The sequence below is a fragment of the Panthera leo genome, chromosome C2 (assembly GCF_018350215.1).
Source record: "Panthera leo isolate Ple1 chromosome C2, P.leo_Ple1_pat1.1, whole genome shotgun sequence".
Taxonomy (NCBI): domain Eukaryota; kingdom Metazoa; phylum Chordata; class Mammalia; order Carnivora; family Felidae; genus Panthera; species Panthera leo.
Genome location: NC_056687.1, coordinates 27,046,678 through 27,065,960, shown reverse-complemented (window position 1 = coordinate 27,065,960; position 19,283 = coordinate 27,046,678).

Here is a 19,283-nt window from a genome sequence, read left to right as displayed (position 1 = left end):
TGAGACAATTTTAAGTTGTCTCAATATCTTGAATTTGAAATCTTTGAGATTCTGTAGGTCTCAGGCATGGGAATTTGCCTGGGGGGATGAGGGAGAGAGAGCATGAACCTGGGTAAGTAAATAATATGATGCTCCAGGTTTATTTCTTCTCAGCTAACATTTATCTCTTTGGCATGATGAAGGGCAGATCAACGTTGATTGTAAAAGCAAACACGATTAGCAGTAAAGCGGCATATGTTAACACTGCCGCAGCCTGATGATGAATGAGCTGTAAATGATGCCAACACCTGTTCTTGACGATGATGCGTGACACCCAACCCCAGTGGAGTAATAAGCATTCAGACACATTGGTGCACATCTCACCGATTACACTGGTTTGCGCAGGAGTTCTGGTAGCATTCTCTCTCGCTCTGATTACTTCTATATTCGTCCATCCATTCCGAACTTCACAATCAGCTCGGAGCTATGTATATTCAGATATAAGTGGTGTATACATGGGGCTGTGTGTTAGCCACACGGGACAAAGTTGGGTTACCCGAAGTCCGAGGTGACTGGCAAGTGCAATTCCATACCAGAATAATCCCATCTGAAACCCCACTGTTCTCTCACTTAGTCTGATGTTGATTGAAATTCTTAGGCCTTTCAACTAGACTGACTCTATTTGAGAATGGCTGAAGGGGTTTTAAGTTGTGGTGTTTTATAAAGACAATCTCAAAACAAAATGAAAAGAGCTGAATGTCTGATGGTGTGCTCTATATTTCATACACAGAATACTTAATATAAGTATGAATATTATATATATTATATATTATATATTATATATATATATATAATATATATATATATATAAGTTATATTATACATATAGTTCTGATATTATCTTCCAGTATTGATTCAGCAAGGGACATATGATGTTGTAGCTTTGTGGAGATTCAATACCATTTAATGATCTTTGTTACGTTATCATGTCCCATTATATGGCCATTTTACTAGAAATACCTATTAACATCTAAGATGTTTCTATTATGTATTGACCGTATAATATGAATTTCTTATTCTCTTTAATTTTTACTTCATTTTATTTCTGATCACCCCTCTTCGTCTTTGCTTCAAGTCTAGTTGACAAAATTTTCTGCCCTATCCTCTATGTAATTCCTTTAGCTGAAGTTAGATCATCCCTACCTGGAGGGACTTCTGTATATAATATTGCCTCCTGTTTTTAAACTCTTTATTTTTACTTTCCAAATAACACTTTCGCTTTACCTCCAGATTTATTCAGAGCCTTCCATTTGTAAAGAAAAATTTTTCCAACTCTTGCTCCTATTTTATGATATTCTTGCTTTAATTGGCCAATTTCTCAAATAAATGGCCAAACCCATTGCTTATATGTCCTGATATCTTTTCTTTCCTAACTCATTGAAATTATTAAGGGAATGTCAATATCTCGGGTTATCAAAAAATAATACTCTTGCAATAGCCATGACCATGTTTCCTCATAATCTTAACATTTATCTTAAGGACCCAGATAGTAGGTTCCATGAAAATAAGTACTGTGTCTCTTTTATTTTTCAAAGAGGCATTGTGGAGTAGATGATAAGAGTGTAGGCTCTGAAGCTAGACTCCCTAGGTCCCAACCCTATATATGTACTAGCTGAATGTCAATGGGGAAGTTTCTAACCTCCCTGTTTTTGCTGCCTCAGTTATAAAATGGCAAATAATGATACAGTTCATAGAGCTGATGTGAGAAAAAATGAGTTGCTGTATGTATAGAGTATGTGAAAAGCTTAATACCTAGTAAATGTCCTATATATTTTAGCTACTGTTAGTATTATTTGGCTATTATTTTTGCCACCCCTCCAATCCCAGAAATTAGCACCGTACCTGATACATCTTAACTTTCAACCGATATTTTCCAGATGAATGTGTGAAATGAATTAATGAATATTACACTTAACACAACTGATATTACATTTTTAAAACATTTATATCTTGGGGTGCCTGGGTGGCTCAGTTGGTCAAACTTCTGACTTCGGCTCAGGTCATGATCTCACGGTTCGTGAGTTTGAGCCCCGCGTCAGGCTCTGTGCCGGCAGCTCAGAGCCTGGAGCCTGTTTCAGATTCTGTGTCTCCCTCTCTCTCTGCCCCTGCTCTGCTCACACTCTGTCTCTGTCTCTCAAAAAGTAAATAAACATTAAAAAAAAACAAAAACATTTATATCTTTTGACTTCCACATCACTAAAATATCACTGCTCAAAATACAATCTTTACCCATAAAACAGAATTCCATTTCCAGCTCCTCTATGTTAGTCAGTGGAAAAACTATTCTGCAAAGTTACATCCAGGGAAAAGAGAAGATACGTAGGAGTGGCTGGAGATGAAGTTACTACTGCAATGGTTTCCTCTCCCAACTTCTATTTTTATAACATTAAAATCCATTCTTCTCACAGCAGCCAAAATAATCATGTAAAAATATGTCAGAGCATGATTTCCTCTGCTTAAAACCATTCTGTAGCTTCCTAATACACTAAGAAGAAAATCCAAATTTCACACAGCCTAGCCAGTAAGACCCTGCTTGACCTGGCCCTGACTATTTATCTGAGCCAGTCTGCAACCATATGTTTTACCTAGCTCATTCCTGCCTTTGACATTTGCTGTTCCTCCTTGTAATACTTTTCCCTTGGGTTCAAACTTGGTTTAGATCATTCAGGCTCTGTTGAAACATCCTTTTCCTAAAGACGTCTTGATCCACCCCCTCCCTTCAACTCTGTTATATATTCCTGTTTTATATTCTCCACAGCACTATCTGAAATTATCTTCTCAATGTATTTTTTTTATTCTCATCTGTCTTTCCCATTAGAATGCAAGTTCCATGGGACGTCTGGCTGGCTTAATTGGTACAGCATAAAACTCAATCCCAGGGTTGTGGGTTTGAGCCCAAGGTTGGATGTAGAGATTACTTAAAAACAAATCTTTAAAAAAGAAAAGAATGCAAGTTCCACAATGAGAGAGACCCTGCCTCTCTGATTTATCATTTTGGCCCACTGCCTGATACATTATAAGTTATTATTAGTTATGTTAAAATGTATTCATAATTGAGGCTAGAGCCATATCACAAAGAGCCTTGTGTGCCATGTTGTGGAGATGGAATTGTATCCCAAAGGCAACAGAAGCCATCAGGAGATAGTAAATAGAAGATTGGCATATGCACTTAAGAAAACTTTACATAGGAAGGAGTATCAGAATTGGTACCGTGAACCATGAGATCATGACCTGAGCTGAAGTCGGGCACTTAACCGACTGAGCCATCCAGGTGCCCCTCAAATATATTTTTTTAAGGTGCTCCATTTCCCACCAAAAATTTCTCAGTAATAGGTATAGCCACAATTTCAAAACTGCTTTACTAGGTGATTTTAAATTTTATCATATACTGATACTGGGTGTTCTGTGATAAACCTAATGGGCATGTTATTCACAGTGGAGATATAGAGATACTAATATTGATTCAGGCACATCTGTCAAACTAAAGTATCTTTACCTTTGTAAAAATCTTTGTGAAGGATAATAAATAGTTCTTCTGATAACCAGTATTGGCTACGGGAAGTTGTTAGGGGCCACCCACACTATGTAATATATATTACAAATCAGCATCAATGTTTATATTTGTAATTTAAAAAATTTTATTGGAAAACCTGTGGAATACAAAATAACAAAATTCAAAACAGAACATTCTTTCATTTAAGGGAGAAAAATAGGATGCATGAAGAACTCTATTACAAGAGCAAGGGGATTTTTGGATATATTTATTATGTGTAAAGGAATTTTTTCAAAATGAATGTCCACATATCTTCTAATAAGCAATGTCCAATATAAATTTACACTATCTACAACATTTATTCTAACACTCGATTTAAATTCTCATACAAAAGAGCCGAATATATTAATTACAGACATCAAAAAATCTCTTTAACACAAATGAAGGCCACTAACTATTTGAAATTTCCCCTTTTGACTAGCACTTTAACTAAAGATTTCAAAAAACAACTTCTTGTTTTCCTAGTTTACTTACTCTGTTGCATCAATTTGTTGTTTGGTGTTCCTTTGTTATGTTTGTTTTCATTTTTTGTTTTGTTTTGTTTTGGTTTGTTTTGTGTCAAGAGTTTATAGTTATGATTTCAAATTTAACTTGGGGCTTCTAAGTTTTCTGCTATATTAGTATGGTAGCTGTGGACACAAGATGATCAGTATGCAAAGGAGGAAACTCTTTTGAAAGTATTTAAGATCCTTTATAAAATTTGCTCTGGAGGAAAAAAAATGACTGTGCAAGTGTTTTTTTTTATTTTTTTTAAGTTTATTTATTTTGAGAAAAAGAGAGAGTGTTAATGGGTACGGGCAGAGAGGGAGAGAGAGAAACCTAAGCAGGCTCCACTTTGTACAGAGCCCGACATGGGGCTTGCTTGATCCCACGAACCATGAGATCATGACCTGAGCCAAAATCAAGAGTTGAACACTCAACCGACTGAGCCACCCTGGCGCCCCAATTATGCAGGATTTAATAGCATGAAGTGAAGGCCTTTTATTTCCTCTGTTTAGTGCGATCACTCGGATAAAGCAGGACAATGAGATAACGGGTTAGAGATATCTGAAAAATATCTTATGCTATTTAATGTGCATCAAGGAAGTTTTCCATCTAGCTAATAATTTTTACGGCTAAGTATAGTTTAAGGTATACTGATTCCCAAATGAACTCCATCTGTCTTTTGTGGGCCAGGTGAGTGGCTCCTAACTCTGGGAGCACTCAGAGCTTTGTCTTTGATGGTAATTTGCTTTCTGGCTTTTTTCTGGGAGTAGAATTTCCTCTGAACTCTGGCCTTTGGTCTTCTGTCCTCAGTTTGGAGTTCTACCTTACCTGTAATGAAGAATGTGAACATATTCCACGAACCCCAGCCTCTGATGTCCTCATACATCCTCTCTAGTCCCACCCCTCCACCCCACTTCTTTGTCAGTTGTATTGAGTATATACTTCAGGCAACCAAACCAATCATAACCTAAGACCTTTCTGTGAGAACATAACCCCAGATAAAAATTGAGGTCTGAGAACTTACGTTTTTTTTAATCTCTAAAATAGACACGAGGCTTGAATCTCATACTCTATAGAATCTACAGAATATAGAGTTATCACTAACAGTACACACCATAGCAGACATTACTAAATCATACATTTCTTGGGTTGCGTGTTACCTCTGTTTAATGCTTGAATCAAGATTATCTTTCACTTTTCTTCTTCTCCAAGTACATATAACAGTTTTGTAGTTACCGTCACTATTCACTAGGCATTCCAAATGCTTTTATCAGAATAAAATTCTCCCCCCGAATAACATTTTATCCTTCCCTTTGCATATTCTCATCAGAGTCTTCTAACAGCCATCAGTGGCTGGCATCATCATCGTCCACACTTTATAGATGAGTGAAAAAGGACTTAAGGAGAGTAGACGATGTGTTCTTCTCATAAGAAGTGTTGGCTGTGGGCAGTTATTGGGCCTGCCTGTGCTGTGGAACCAAGTATTGCCAAACCAACATCAAGGATTATACTCACATTTAAAATTTTTATTTTATTGGGACATCTGTGTCATGTAAAGTAACAAAAGACTCAAAAATAGAACTTAACGGAGTGAACACTGGACCATGTTCCCTGGTCCTAAAGAACATTCCGGTGTACCTGTCGTCTCCCGAAACAACCGTTTTCTGATACGTGGCCAGTTCTCTCTCACTTGCGAAGAGCAGTTCTGTCAGCCCAAGGAAAAAGATCTTTCAGTATAATTTCCTACCCTGACCACCTGTCTTTTTCCATATTTAGACATAATTTGTGCTGCTAAATAAGGTTGCCCCCTGGCCGTTGAGACTAAACTCTGAATTTCAAACAGACACTTTGTTTATCACTGCCTTAAGTCATTAGCTCTGAGGATGACAAGACTGGTTATTTTGAGTATAAAAAATTTGGTAAACAGACGGGAGGAAGAACTTTTCCCTCCTTATTTAATGCCCCTGAGTGAAGCCTCAGGATGTTGCCATCTGAATGTCACGGCCACCCTGTCATAGCCTCACCAGATGAGCTTTCTGAGCTTGCTCTTGGATGAAGACTGGCACTCCGGTGCCGTAACCACGGGGCCCACAGATGGCGGCCTGCCAGCGCCACATCTGAGGCGTCCGGGGTTTGCAGGACTCGACTGCTTTCCATTCCTGCTCTTTAGTGGCTTTCCTCCTTCACCACCTCTGAGAAAGCCACAGTGTCCAAAAGAAGGAAGCAGTCCAGCATCAACAGTCAGGGGCCCCCACAGCCTCTCACCACTTTCCCTTCACCCTCTCCTCCATCTGTGAGTCAAGAATACAGAATTAAAAAAAAAATTCCTCCATTAGTCCAAGCCCTGCCTATGTTTTGGCATTTTTGCACACTGTTAATGTTATAGAGAGAACAGTCCCTTGTCTTATCCCATTTCCCTTATTTTTACCCTGCCTTAGACTTACTTTGTCCTTTCATGTGTGACCTAACACTATGCACTATATGTAATAATTTCCTCCAGTCCCTTCTTTTCTCCAGCATGGTCTTGCTTTCCTTTGGGAAGCACTTGCTAACATAATGCTAACTAGTTAGCACTGTTTGTGATTGTTTATATAAATATTCATGATGTGTATCTGCATGTGTGTGTGTACACACCAAAAATTTATACAACTGTGTATGTGTGTGAATACACACACGCTGTACACAAAAATACACAGTATATATTCATCTTTCATTTTGCTGGATTAGCAGCTATTTTTAGCCTCCCTTTCCAAAGGCTAACCTTTGGTAACATTTTTGATTCAATGACGGAGTTACCCATAACAACCTGCCTGTTTACCACAATGTCATTCCGGTTATTGAGAGAGTGGCACTATTCTAACTTTACTCTGGTGATTTGAAGGTTTAGCAATGATTCTGCCATACTGTTTTATTTTGCGTCATCTCAGAACTAGAAGTTGGAAGGTTCAGAATGCCAAGAGACGATAAAGACTGTAATAACCATTTCCGGATGCATGAGTATGTCAATTCCAATTGTGGAGAGACCTTGTAACAAGGAACCAGTAAATGCGTCTAGAAATAATGGAATAAAATTTACAGGTAGAGCCTGGGTTCTTCCCGCCTATTAGGAAGAGCTCAGGAGTAAAGGAGCCTTGAACATGTTTATACTACATGATTCATATATAGCCTAAAATAATTGGAATAAATCTGAGAAAAAAATAATATAATCCTAAAAAAAAAAAATACTGAGGGAAAGACAGTAAATGTATGTCTTTCTGACCAAAAAAAAAAAAAAAAAAAGAGGAAAGATCCAAACGGACACTAGAAGTCCTGCTATTAGGCTTGAGAAATACCAAGATGACTAAAATACTGTACCAACCCTGAGAAAGCCCACATTCTGGTTTGGGAGAAAGAGAAATAAATAATTACAATCTAGACACATGACCCAAATTCTTAAAAATGTTGACCAAGAGCCATTAACTCTCTTGGGAAAGTTGTAGGATTTTTTTCCAGAAAGGAGTTAAATATAACTCCTTCCTACGTGTGAGAAAAGGAGGTAGGGCAGCACCCTGAAGAAGACATTCCTTCCTGTAGGCTCTACCTTTAGATGTGTCTGTTCACCAGATTCTTTCCTTATGAATGCAGCTCGGAGCAGTCATCTGTGCTCCGGCCTCCAACTCCAGATTGCTACTAATTTTAAATACTTTTCCTAGAACATCATTTTTTCCCTCAGCTATTACTTTTATGTTCGTTTCTCTTGGCTTCTATCCCATTTCTGAGTTGTCTGCCCACTACAAGCACAAAGTGATAGCTTATTTAATAATGACTTACTTTCATAAAATACTTGTCAGATTTTGATAGTTCTGTATATGTTTTCTATCTTTATGCATGTGTATGTGTGTGTGTGTGTATTAAAACAAGTCTGCTTATTGAAAGCATCTGAAAATAATAATAACTCTTTCAACATTTAACAAATTAACAATGTGAAACATGAAGAATTTACTTCAAAAAATCCAGACTTTTCTAGATCATTCCAACATCATGCTACTTTCAGACTTGGTTAACACTTGCTCTTTTCATCTAAATGAATGACCCAGATTCTGAATACCACTCTCTGGGCCCATGGTTGGGAGTTTTGGTTTGGCTCACTCTCAGCTCAAGGAAGGTCAGGCAGGCAGGCCCTGTAACCATGCCCTGTGCCCAAGGGCACGTGGAGGTAAGAGCCCACCTCTGTTCCCAACACCAGAATGACTGCCAAGCACCACACTGAAGGCCACTTTTATGGTTTCTATTTGTTTTCAGGGTGATTCTATTTATCAAGCTATTGATCACCTATATCCCAGAGAATGATGTACTTCAATTCCTCAACTCTGTTAATGAAAACTGCTTTTGGTGATACTGTTTGATGATGAGCATTAAAGACATGTTGAAACACTGCCAAATTAGAAGGTTTGGTAGAATATGTGGTATATGTATCTGGGAATATGATTTGCTCCATGAGCATCTGTAAGGGAAATTTTTTACTTTGAATATTCTGAATCTGAACCATGGTACCAAAAATGTCACAGTTGGGTTTTGGTACAAACAGAAAAAATTAATTGAGGAAAAAGACTCTACAGACTAAGTTATCTAAAATTTTCTAAACAGTTAATTTAAACATATATGAAAATTCTTTAACTGCAGTAAATCCAAAGCTGCAGACCACTGTGTGGTCCTGAGGTTTATTATTAATTCTTCCATCTAGGGTATTGATGAAACATTTAACTGGGAGAGATTTCTTTTTAAGGCACTGTTTTCTATATCTGTATGAAACTTTCTTGTTTCTGTGTCCCCACTTGATCTTCTTTCTATGCTCAGTGCCAACCCTTGTGCTGTGGTAATCTGCATTCAACTAAAAGGTTGCATGCATAAAATAGTTGATGCATTTGATATATTACTTGCAAAAATTTGCTCTGAGTGCGATTGCTTCAAGCACATGAGTTGTATTTTTTGTTTGTTGGGTGTCTTTGAGTCCTATTAGCTACTGGAAAAAATCCATTTATGTCCAACTTAAAGAGAATTGTCTCTTTTTCAGAGCTTTCTAACTCTTCATAGCAGGTCTTGGTGCCATGGGGCAGAGGTGAAAATAGATGTGAGAAGGCATACTTTATCAACTGCCTTGACAATTAAAGGAAAAACCCTTTATATTTTAAATGAAAAGTCATCCCACACTACTTTGAAAATAACCAGAAAGTAAATGCCTTCAATGCCTGGATAATTCATGGCTATGTAAATGTATTTTCAGCTAGTTTAACTTTTTGCAAATCTAACCTAACTACATATTTTACCTTTTTAATTTTATTTAAATTTTATTTAAATAATCTGTCATAAAATAACAATAAAAATAATATCTTAATACAGATCAGACACTGTGGTAGATATAATCAGGCCCCAGATGATATCTAATAAATTATACTCAGTGTATTGTACTAAGTAATGCGACAAGAAATTTGATGAATTAAAACTATTACTGTGGGACACCTGAGTGGCTCAGTGGGTTAAGCGTTCGACTCTGGTTTTGGCTCCGGTCATCGTCTCAGAGTTCATGAAATCAAGCCTCGCATTGGCCTCCGCACTCACAATACTGAGCTTGCTTGGGATTCTCTGTCTCTCTCTCTCTCTCTCTCTCTCTCTCTCTCTCTCGCTCTCTCTCTGCCCCTCCCCCACGCTCTCTCTTTCTGTCTCTCAAAATAAATAAATAAACATTTTTTAAAAACTATTATTTTAAACCAAGTTTTTTATTGTAAAACCAATTTGAAGAGAAGAGGTATTTCAAATAACCTCTAGTTTCTAAATATTTTGAAACCTGTGTCAGTCCGGAGGACATGGCTATCCTTTGTGGTTAGTCTTTTCTGTTCCAAAATCATGCTCATTTATGTAACTAAGGACACTTCTAAAAAAGAACAATTATTACAAGATGAGGTCTTTATAAGGTAGAGTGCATTGCTGTGCTTTGTGCCTGATTGCTGTCATGTCTCAAACAAGAGATATTGAAATAAATGCCAGGTGATCTCATGAGGACATTTTGACTTCTGCTTTTGGACCTCTGGCATCCAGCATAACAAAACGCTAGTTGCTTTGATATTGTGTCAACATGAGAAGATCCTCAATTTTATTGTTTGCAAATGCTGGCCTCTTCCCCAAATACCCATTTTCCCTAATTATGAAGAATTCTTTCACATTGAAATAATCATCTTTTTATAATTGCAAATTAAAATTTAATATGTTTTGAAGATGATACCTCTGAATAGTGTAACAGTGGTGAATGGGAAGATTCTTTTTATTCATCCATGCCCAACTCAAGACCTTGGCTCCCTAGAACTTAAGACATCTGGCTAAAGAAAAGTTACTTATAGTAATCTGTGCCCATACTTTGCTCATAAAGTGCCTTTTAAGATAAATTTTAATTTACCTTTACTAAATGTATTTTTTTGGGAGTAGTGATTCACCACAGGTTTTCTAGTTATTGGAAATATATTAACTTAAATAAAGGACCCCTTTTTCATAATAAAAGAAGAGATGTCAAGTAGTAGATAATTTGCTTTTTAAGGAACTGCTTTCCTCCTTTGCCAAAACAGATGGATTAATATACACGAAGAAAACTGTCTCCTCTGTTCCAGCAAGTATCTGGTATGCAGCTAAAAGTTGCTTTTATTGAGTTTGTTTTAAAATGTATTTGCTTACAAGTGCTACCTTTCTGATCAGGACAAAAACAGGGACTTTTGGCATCAAACAAGTTTCTCTAAATTGTGTCCCACCTAGAATTAGAACAGATTTATCTAGAGCAGATTTATTATTCTTTCTGGAATCTGCACATAAGATCTAAAATTTGACATCCCTTTTCACTTCATCTTCCTCCCCTAATTTACCCCCCCCTGTTTATGACACAGGTTGCTTCCATGCGATCATTCATCCATAAAGATTTCACAAAGTACCTTGCCATGTTACTGTTTTACAGAGTACCTTACAGTTCCACTGTTTATTTAAACTTCTAAACCTTATGACTGGGATACACTGTTTATAATACGTATTAGTGATACATGGAGGCTTATATTTTAATTCTTTTTTTCTCTTATTTTCTTTTTTCCCTTTCTTCCTTCTTCCCTTCGTTCCTTCTTTCCTTCTTTCTTTCTATGTTTTAGTTATTGACTTTTCAAGTAGAATCCCAAGGAATTCTACTAATGTGAAATTTATTTTTCCTTGCTCGGTTTCTCAATAAGCCTTTTTTAGATACACTAACATTTTTGTTGTTTGACTTGATTTTTTTTATGTTGAAAGTTGATCTTAATATGATCTATTAAAAATATAAAATTAATATTGCATTAAAGAAATTATATGTATGGCTATTACATTTTTAAATGTTGTAAAACTTAATATAGCTCCACTCATTCTGCTAGTAGCTTTTAAAACTGAGTTCCTTAATTAAAAAGAGAACATTTTAAACACACCAATAAAAATGCTGAACATCTGAAAATCTTAAAATGTCTACATGCTTGGCCCTTATTTGCTTGAATAACATTCAAGATGGTTTACATATTTTAAATTGTCATAACTCTTATTCTTAAATGAGTCATGGCTTAAAAGTAACCTTTATGTTACTGGCTCTTTTATACTTTGGTATAAAATTCTTGCTACTGGTAAATACCCTTGCCGTTTTAGCTTGGGTTCTCTCTTTGGCTGTCAGAATATTGTGCTTTGGGACAATATTCAGATTTTTCTCAAAACCTTTTTTTCTAAGGAGTTGATTTTTAGAAGTTAATCCCTTCAGATTTTGAACTTAATCGACAGAGACCTTTTGGTATGAAAGGGAAAAAAAGGCAGCCATTTTATGATCATTATAAGGCCATTCTGAGACAACTACATTAAATATTATTATTTCAAGAAACTATATGTTCTCACCATTTGAGGATTAAACTTCACCACAAATTCTGTCATAAGAAAAAGCTTATGTCTCTGGTAATGTTTACTTATCACTTAGTGGAAAAATGCATCATATTTCATGTACTTTAATCACTGCAGGAATGTTTATTCCCAATAAAAAATCAAAATGCCCTTAGGATTCTAATATAATCACATGTTTAAACTGTACCACAGACATCCCAAGTGCTGACTCATTGGTCTTCTGAAAGTCCCCGCCTGGAAATGAAAGGAGCTCACAAAAAAAAAAAAAAAAAAAAAAAGTTATAAATGAAAACACACACACACACACACACACACATTTGGCACTATCATGAAAATCCCTTGAACAAGTATAATCTTTAATCTATAAATTTTAATTCCAAATTTTGAGCAAGCCTCAGAATATGGATTGAAACGGTATTACTGATAATCTTTTTAAAAGGTTTCTTAAGTAAAAATATCTGAATTTCTTTTTTTATAACATGGCAATCACACAGAAATTTATCTTAAAGTCCATTTTTTACAGGCCTAATTATAATAAAAAAATTAGAAATAATCAAAATGTTGGACACTGAGGTTCTGATTAAATACATTGTGGCATTGAACAAATATTAATAATGTAGACTATCATTTTTCCTAATTTTTTACATGTGATATATAAAAAAATTTAAATATCTTTGAAAATTATTTCAAAGGAGAGTGCATTTCATCTTGTAGATATGTATCCCTTGTGTAAATGTAACTCTTAACTTTTTTTTAATATTTACTTATTTATTTTGAGAGGGAGAGAGAGATCATGTGGGGAGGGGCAGAGAGAGAGCTAGAAAAAGAGAATCCGAAGCAGACTCCGCACTGCCATTGCAGAGCCTGATGCAGGCCAGTCTCCTGAACAGTGAGATCACGACCTGAGCCAAAATCAACAGTGGAAGCTTAACTGACTAACCCACCCAGGTGCCCTTTACATGGAGCTGTTCTTGCCCTTTAAATTAGAGCTGTTCATGATACCCTAAAATTTCGTGTGAATGTAGAATAATGCCTGCTATGCTATTTTTTTTTTGCTTGTTACCATAGTGTTACTCTAAAGAGCCAACTGACCTTAAGATGGCAGAGGCTATGCTGTATCTGCAGATACGATACACAATCCCGGGTGTGAATCAACCAGCCAGTCAGTATACACATATGTAATAAGAGTTGGCCATACATTTATTACTGAGTGAGGTGTGGTAGGATCACTGTTGTTTAAAACATAATCTTGCCTTCTGAGAGTTTACAACTAAGTTGGAAAGAGAAGAGCCATAAAATGATAGCAAATTAATATGTAATCTGGATAAACGATGAAATGACTAGACCAAACCAACTTGAGTGTGTCCGTGGAGGCTTATAGAGAGGTAAGGTTGGAAAAAAAAAGAGTCTGTTTTGTAAAATTTAGGGAAGTATAGATAAGATATAGACTGTTAATATTTGCATCCAATATCTGTCTTTTTTTTTACTGTTTTTTAAATTGTTTTTAAGTTTTTTTCATGTGACATAAACATTTGTTCATCACATTATAACATTTTATTGATTGCCTAATGTTGTATCATCTGTTTTGTCAGCTTTTGGTCCTTGTCATTGAACTGATAAAGGGTTTTGAGAAGATAGTTTTGTTTAACAAAGCTTACCTGTGTACATAGAGGAGATTTCATATGATGGTGGAGATTCATTTATTCAATTTATTGAGCATCTGTTTTATGTCAGATACTGTCCTGGGTCCTGGCAATGAATAATAAAACAAAAAGACAAAATTCTCTGTCATTGTGGAGTCTACATCTTAGTGATGGAAGTGAGTAATAAACAATGAGTAGGTAGACTACAACTATGTGTTAAGTAATGAAAATAATAAAGAGAAAAAATAAAGCAGGAAAACGGGGGTATAGAAATGTTGGGAAGAGTCTATCCTCAGCAATCAGACAGCAAAAAGAAAAGGCATCCAGATTGACAAGAAAGAAGTAAAACTTTCACTATTTGCAGATAACATGATACTCTACACAGAAAAACCTGAAAGACTCCACCAAAAAATCGCTAGAATTGATACAAATTCAGTAAAGTCACAGGAGATAAAGTCAACAGAAATTTGTTGTATTTCTATATACCAGTAGTGAAGCAGCAGAAAGAGAATTGAAGGGATTAAACTCCATTTAAATTGCACCCAAACAATAAAATACCTAGGAATAAACATATCCAAAGAGGTGAAAGACCTGTACTCTGAAAACTATAAAACAATGAAGAAAAAACTGAGGACGACACAAAAAAATGAAAAGACATTCCATGCTCTTGGATCAAAGAACAGACATTGTTAAAATATGTATATTACTCAAAGCAATCCATACATTTAATGCAATCCCTATCAAAATACCAATAGCATTTTTCACAGAAGTACAACAATTCTAAAATTTTTATGGAACCACAACAGGCCCCAAATAGCCAAAGCAACCTAGAAAAGGAAAAGCACAGCTGTAGGCATCACAATACCAGATTTCAAGTTATATTACAAATATGTAATAATCAAAACAGTATGGAACTGGCACAAAAATAGACATAAAGATCAATAGGACAGAATAGAAAACCCAGAAATGAACCTGCAACTATATGGTCAATTAGTTTTTGACACAGCAGGGAAGAATATCCAATGGGAAAAAGACAGTCTCTTCAACAAATGGTATTGGGAAAACTGGGCAGCATCATACAAAAGAATGAAACAGGAACACTTTTTTACACCATATACAAAAATAAATTCAAAATGGATTAAAGACTTAAATGTATGACATAAAACCATTAAATTCTTAGAAGAGAACATAGGCAGTAACCTCTTTCTAGATATGTCTCTGGAGGCAATGGAAACAGAAGCAAATATAAACTATTGGGACTTCATCAAAACAAAAAGCTTCTGCACAGTGAAGGAAACAATCAACAAGACTAAAAGTCAACCGATGGAATGGGAAAAGATATTTGCAAATGACGTATCTGATAAAGGGTCAGTATCCAAAATATGTAAAGAATTTCTAAAACTCAACACCCCCAAAATGAATAATCCAATTAAAATGGGCAGAAACATGAATAGACATTTTTCCAAAGAAGCCATATAGATGGTCAACAGACGCATGAAAACATGGTCAATATCATTCATTATCAGAGAAACACAAATCAAAACTACAATGAGATATCACCTCATATCTGTCAGAATGGCTAAAATCAACAACACAAGAAACAACAGGTGCTGACAAGGATGTGGAGAAAGGGGAACATTTTTGCACTGTTGGTGGGAAACAGTGCAGCCACTCTGGAAAACAGTATGGAGGTTCCTCAAAAAGTTAAACATAGAACTGCCATATGATCCAGCAATTGCACTGCTAGGTATTTACCCAAAATATACAAAAAACACTAATCCAAAGGGATAAATGCACCTTAATGTTTATAGCAGCATTATCTACAATAGCCAAACTATGGAAACAGCCCAAAAGCCATTGATTAATGAATGGGTAAAGAAGTAGTGATACACACACACACACACACACACACACACACACACACACAATGGAATATTACTTTTGCCACTTTCAATGATGTGGATAGAGGTAAAGAATATTTTGCTAAGTGAAATAAGCCAGAGAAAGACAAATACTGTATAATTTCATTCATATGTGGAATTGAAAACAAAATGAATGAACAAAAGGGAAAGAGAACGAGAGAGAAAGGCAAACCAAGAAACAGACTCCAAACCATAGAGAACAAACTGATGGCTACCAGAGGTGGTAGGGGGATGGGTAAAACAGGTGATGGGGATTAAGATGTGCACTTATGATGAGCACCGAATGTTGTATGGAAGTGTTGAATCACTGTATTTTACACCTGAAACTAATCTTTAAAAACATTATTTTAATGTTTATTTATCCTTCTACAGAGAGAGAGAGAGGCAGACTGCAAGCCGGGGAGGGGCAGAGAGAGAGGGAGAGGTGGAATCGGAAGCAGGCTCCAGGTTCTGAGCTGTCAGCACATAGCCTGATGCAGGGCTTGAACCAAGAACTGTGAGATCATGACCTGAGCCGAAGTCGGACCCTTAACTGACTGAGCCACCCAGGAGCCCCTATACTTGAAACTAATCTTTTTTTTTTTTTTTTTTTTTTTTTTTTTAATTTTTTTTTCAACGTTTTTTATTTATTTTTGGGACAGAGAGAGACAGAGCATGAACGGGGGAGGGGCAGAGAGAGAGGGAGACACAGAATCGGAAACAGGCTCCAGGCTCCGAGCCATCAGCCCAGAGCCTGACGCGGGGCTCGAACTCACAGACCGCGAGATCGTGACCTGGCTGAAGTCGGACGCTTAACCGACTGCGCCACCCAGGCGCCCCATACTTGAAACTAATCTTAACACTGTGTGTTAACTAACTGTAATTTAAATAAAAACTAAAAGAAAAAAAACACTGGGGGCGGGGGGAGAAAGAAATGTTAGGAGGAGGATAAAAATTGTAGATAGGTTAGCCAGTGAGGGCTTCACTGAGGAGGTAACTCTTGAGTAAAAATCTGGAAAGTGTGAGGGGCTAGCCATGTGTATCTGGGAGAACATTCCAGGGAAGAGAAACAGAAGGCTATTTTCTTTACTACAAGTGGCTGTTCACACAAGGCTTGCACTTAGCTTTCAAGGTAGGGAAGGAGGGGGCAAGAAGCAAACACTCATTGCTTAAGGAGAAAGGACTAACTTTGCTTTAGCAAACATCTTATTTCTATATTCTAGGTAATGTCGTCTTATATCTAAAAATTCCAGTATTTTAAAACAAAATGCTATTTCATTCCAACCATAAAACTTCTACTGAAAGCTTTTTCTAGAGACCGTGGCAAATATTTCTTGTGTGTGAGTTTGCTTGGTATAGTCGAAAGTGAAGATGAACCAAAATGGTGGAAAAAAATGTAATAGCAACCTGGAGAGTTGGGGTGAGATGATCAAACTTCACTTGTCATTAGGAAAAACAATTAAATTTGCCTCAACACTAAGATATTCTGAAAACATTTCACTTTCTGGAGAGATGGAACTATCCCAACTAAGTAAATTACTGTTTGTGTGGGAGTACCTGATTATAGAAATCTATTAGCAAAGGGCTGGTATTTTTGTTTCTTTGTTTTGTTTTGTTTGTGTGTGTGGTGTTTTCTTTTTTTGTCTTTTGGGGTTTTTGTTTGTTTGTTTGTTTTACAACTGATAAACTCCTAAAACAAACAAACAAACAAATTGTATTAAAACACACCTCATGCCTTTTTTGAAGAGTATATAATGTTTCGCATATGTTTGGCAATTCTGATCATATACATGAGAAGGGATAATGTTAATATTTAATTGAGAGTGCTGTGAACCAAAAATAATTATGATTCTGTAAATAGCCTGATGAAAGTGCCAAAAATCCTTAGCTAACATAGTATGATTAAGATATATAAAGGAGTGCCTGGGTGGCTCAGTCGGTTGAGCGACCGACTTTGGCTCAGGTCAGGCTCTGTGCTGACAGCTCGGAGCCTGGAGCCTGCTTCAGATTCTGTGTCTCCTTCTCTCTCTGCCCCTCCCCCACTCATGCTCTGTCTCTCTCTGTCTCAGAACTAAATAAACATTAAAAAAAAAATAAAAAGAAAAGAAAAGAAATATAATAGCAGAGGCGCCTGGGTGCTTCAGTCGTTTGAGAGCCCGACTCTTAATTTTGGCTCAGGTTATGATCCCAAGGTGATGGGACTGAGCCCTGTGTCAGGTTCTATGCTAAGCGTGGAGCCTGTTTGAGAGTCTCCCTCTGTCCCTCTGCCCCCTCTGCCACCCATCAAAAAAAATGGGGGGATACCTGAGTGGTTCAGTCAGTTGAGCATCCGACATCAGCTCAAATCATGATCTCACGGCTTGTGAGTTCGAGCCCCGCGTCAGGCTCTGTCCTGACAGCTCGGAGCCTGGAGCCTGCTTCATATTCTGGGTCTCTCTCCCTCTCTGTCCCTCTCCCACTCATGCTGTCTCTCTTTGTCTCTCAAAAATAAAAATTAAAATTAAAAAATAATATATATATATATATATATATAGTGGCAGATAGATAAGTAGCTTTTGCCTTAGTCCCTACTACAATCACAAAATAAGAGCATCTCTGTGAAGCACCCAGACGACTACACATTGGCATTGTGAAATGAAGTTTGACAGAGTAATAACGTGTCGTCCTTTCTGCTGATCCAGACCCTAGTGTTGGGTATTTACATATGCTTTCACTTTTCAAGCTACAGAACCATCGTAAGATCGCATAGAAATTGCTACTCTCTTTTAGATCCAAATGCCTGTAAATACAAACCAATTCCAAGCCATGACATAACATAGCCATATTTTATGAATGTACCATGTTGTTGCTGGCTTGTAGCAGGACCTAGAGATCTGTGAAGTACACAGAGATTTTCAAACTGCTACTCCCTTCTTACACATTAATTTTTGGAAGTGTATCTAGCTTCTTTGATTTTCTTTTTAAAAAAAATTTTTTTTTAACGTTTATTTATTTTTGAGACAGAGAGAGACACAGCATGAACGGGGGAGGGGCAGAGAGAGAGGGAGACACAGAATCGGAAGCAAGCTCCAGGCTCTGAGCCATCAGCCCAGAGCCCGATGCGGGGCTCGAACTCGCGGACCGCGAGATCGTGACCTGAGCTGAAGTCGGACGCTTAACCGACTGAGCCACCCAGGCGCCCCTTCGATTTTCTATTGCAGTAGAATTTTCTATTCTATCTTAGTGTCTACATCATCATTTACACGATCATTGCCAATGATTTAACCATGTTATAAGATTAATAAAATTCACATTTCATATTAACAAATTAACCTTCCCCTCAGAGAAGTTAGCAGAAGAGGGCATATATGTTCATGATTTCCACCCCACCCCTGACTAATTTGCACTTTAAAACCAGAGATATTTTCTCAAGGAGAGAAAATTTTCCAATAGAATTAATTGAAGAAGGTGATATTACAATAACCACAGGCATGCAGAAATCAAATTGTTTTGGAGAAATCCTCTATTTCCTTATAGACTTTTGGTTAAGCCATTCCATTTAATGTGTGATAGACTTAAAATAAGAGGAAGTAGAAATGCATCTGGTGCAGTTTTCAAATGTGCAGTTCTCTGCAACACTTGCATCACTAGACTCCTATGGGTTTAACAATTGGTATTATCTCCCTCCTCATTGAGTACTGTATTTCTCATTAGCGTTATCAAGGTTCTGATAACTCCTACAGCAAAGATATCTGATTAACC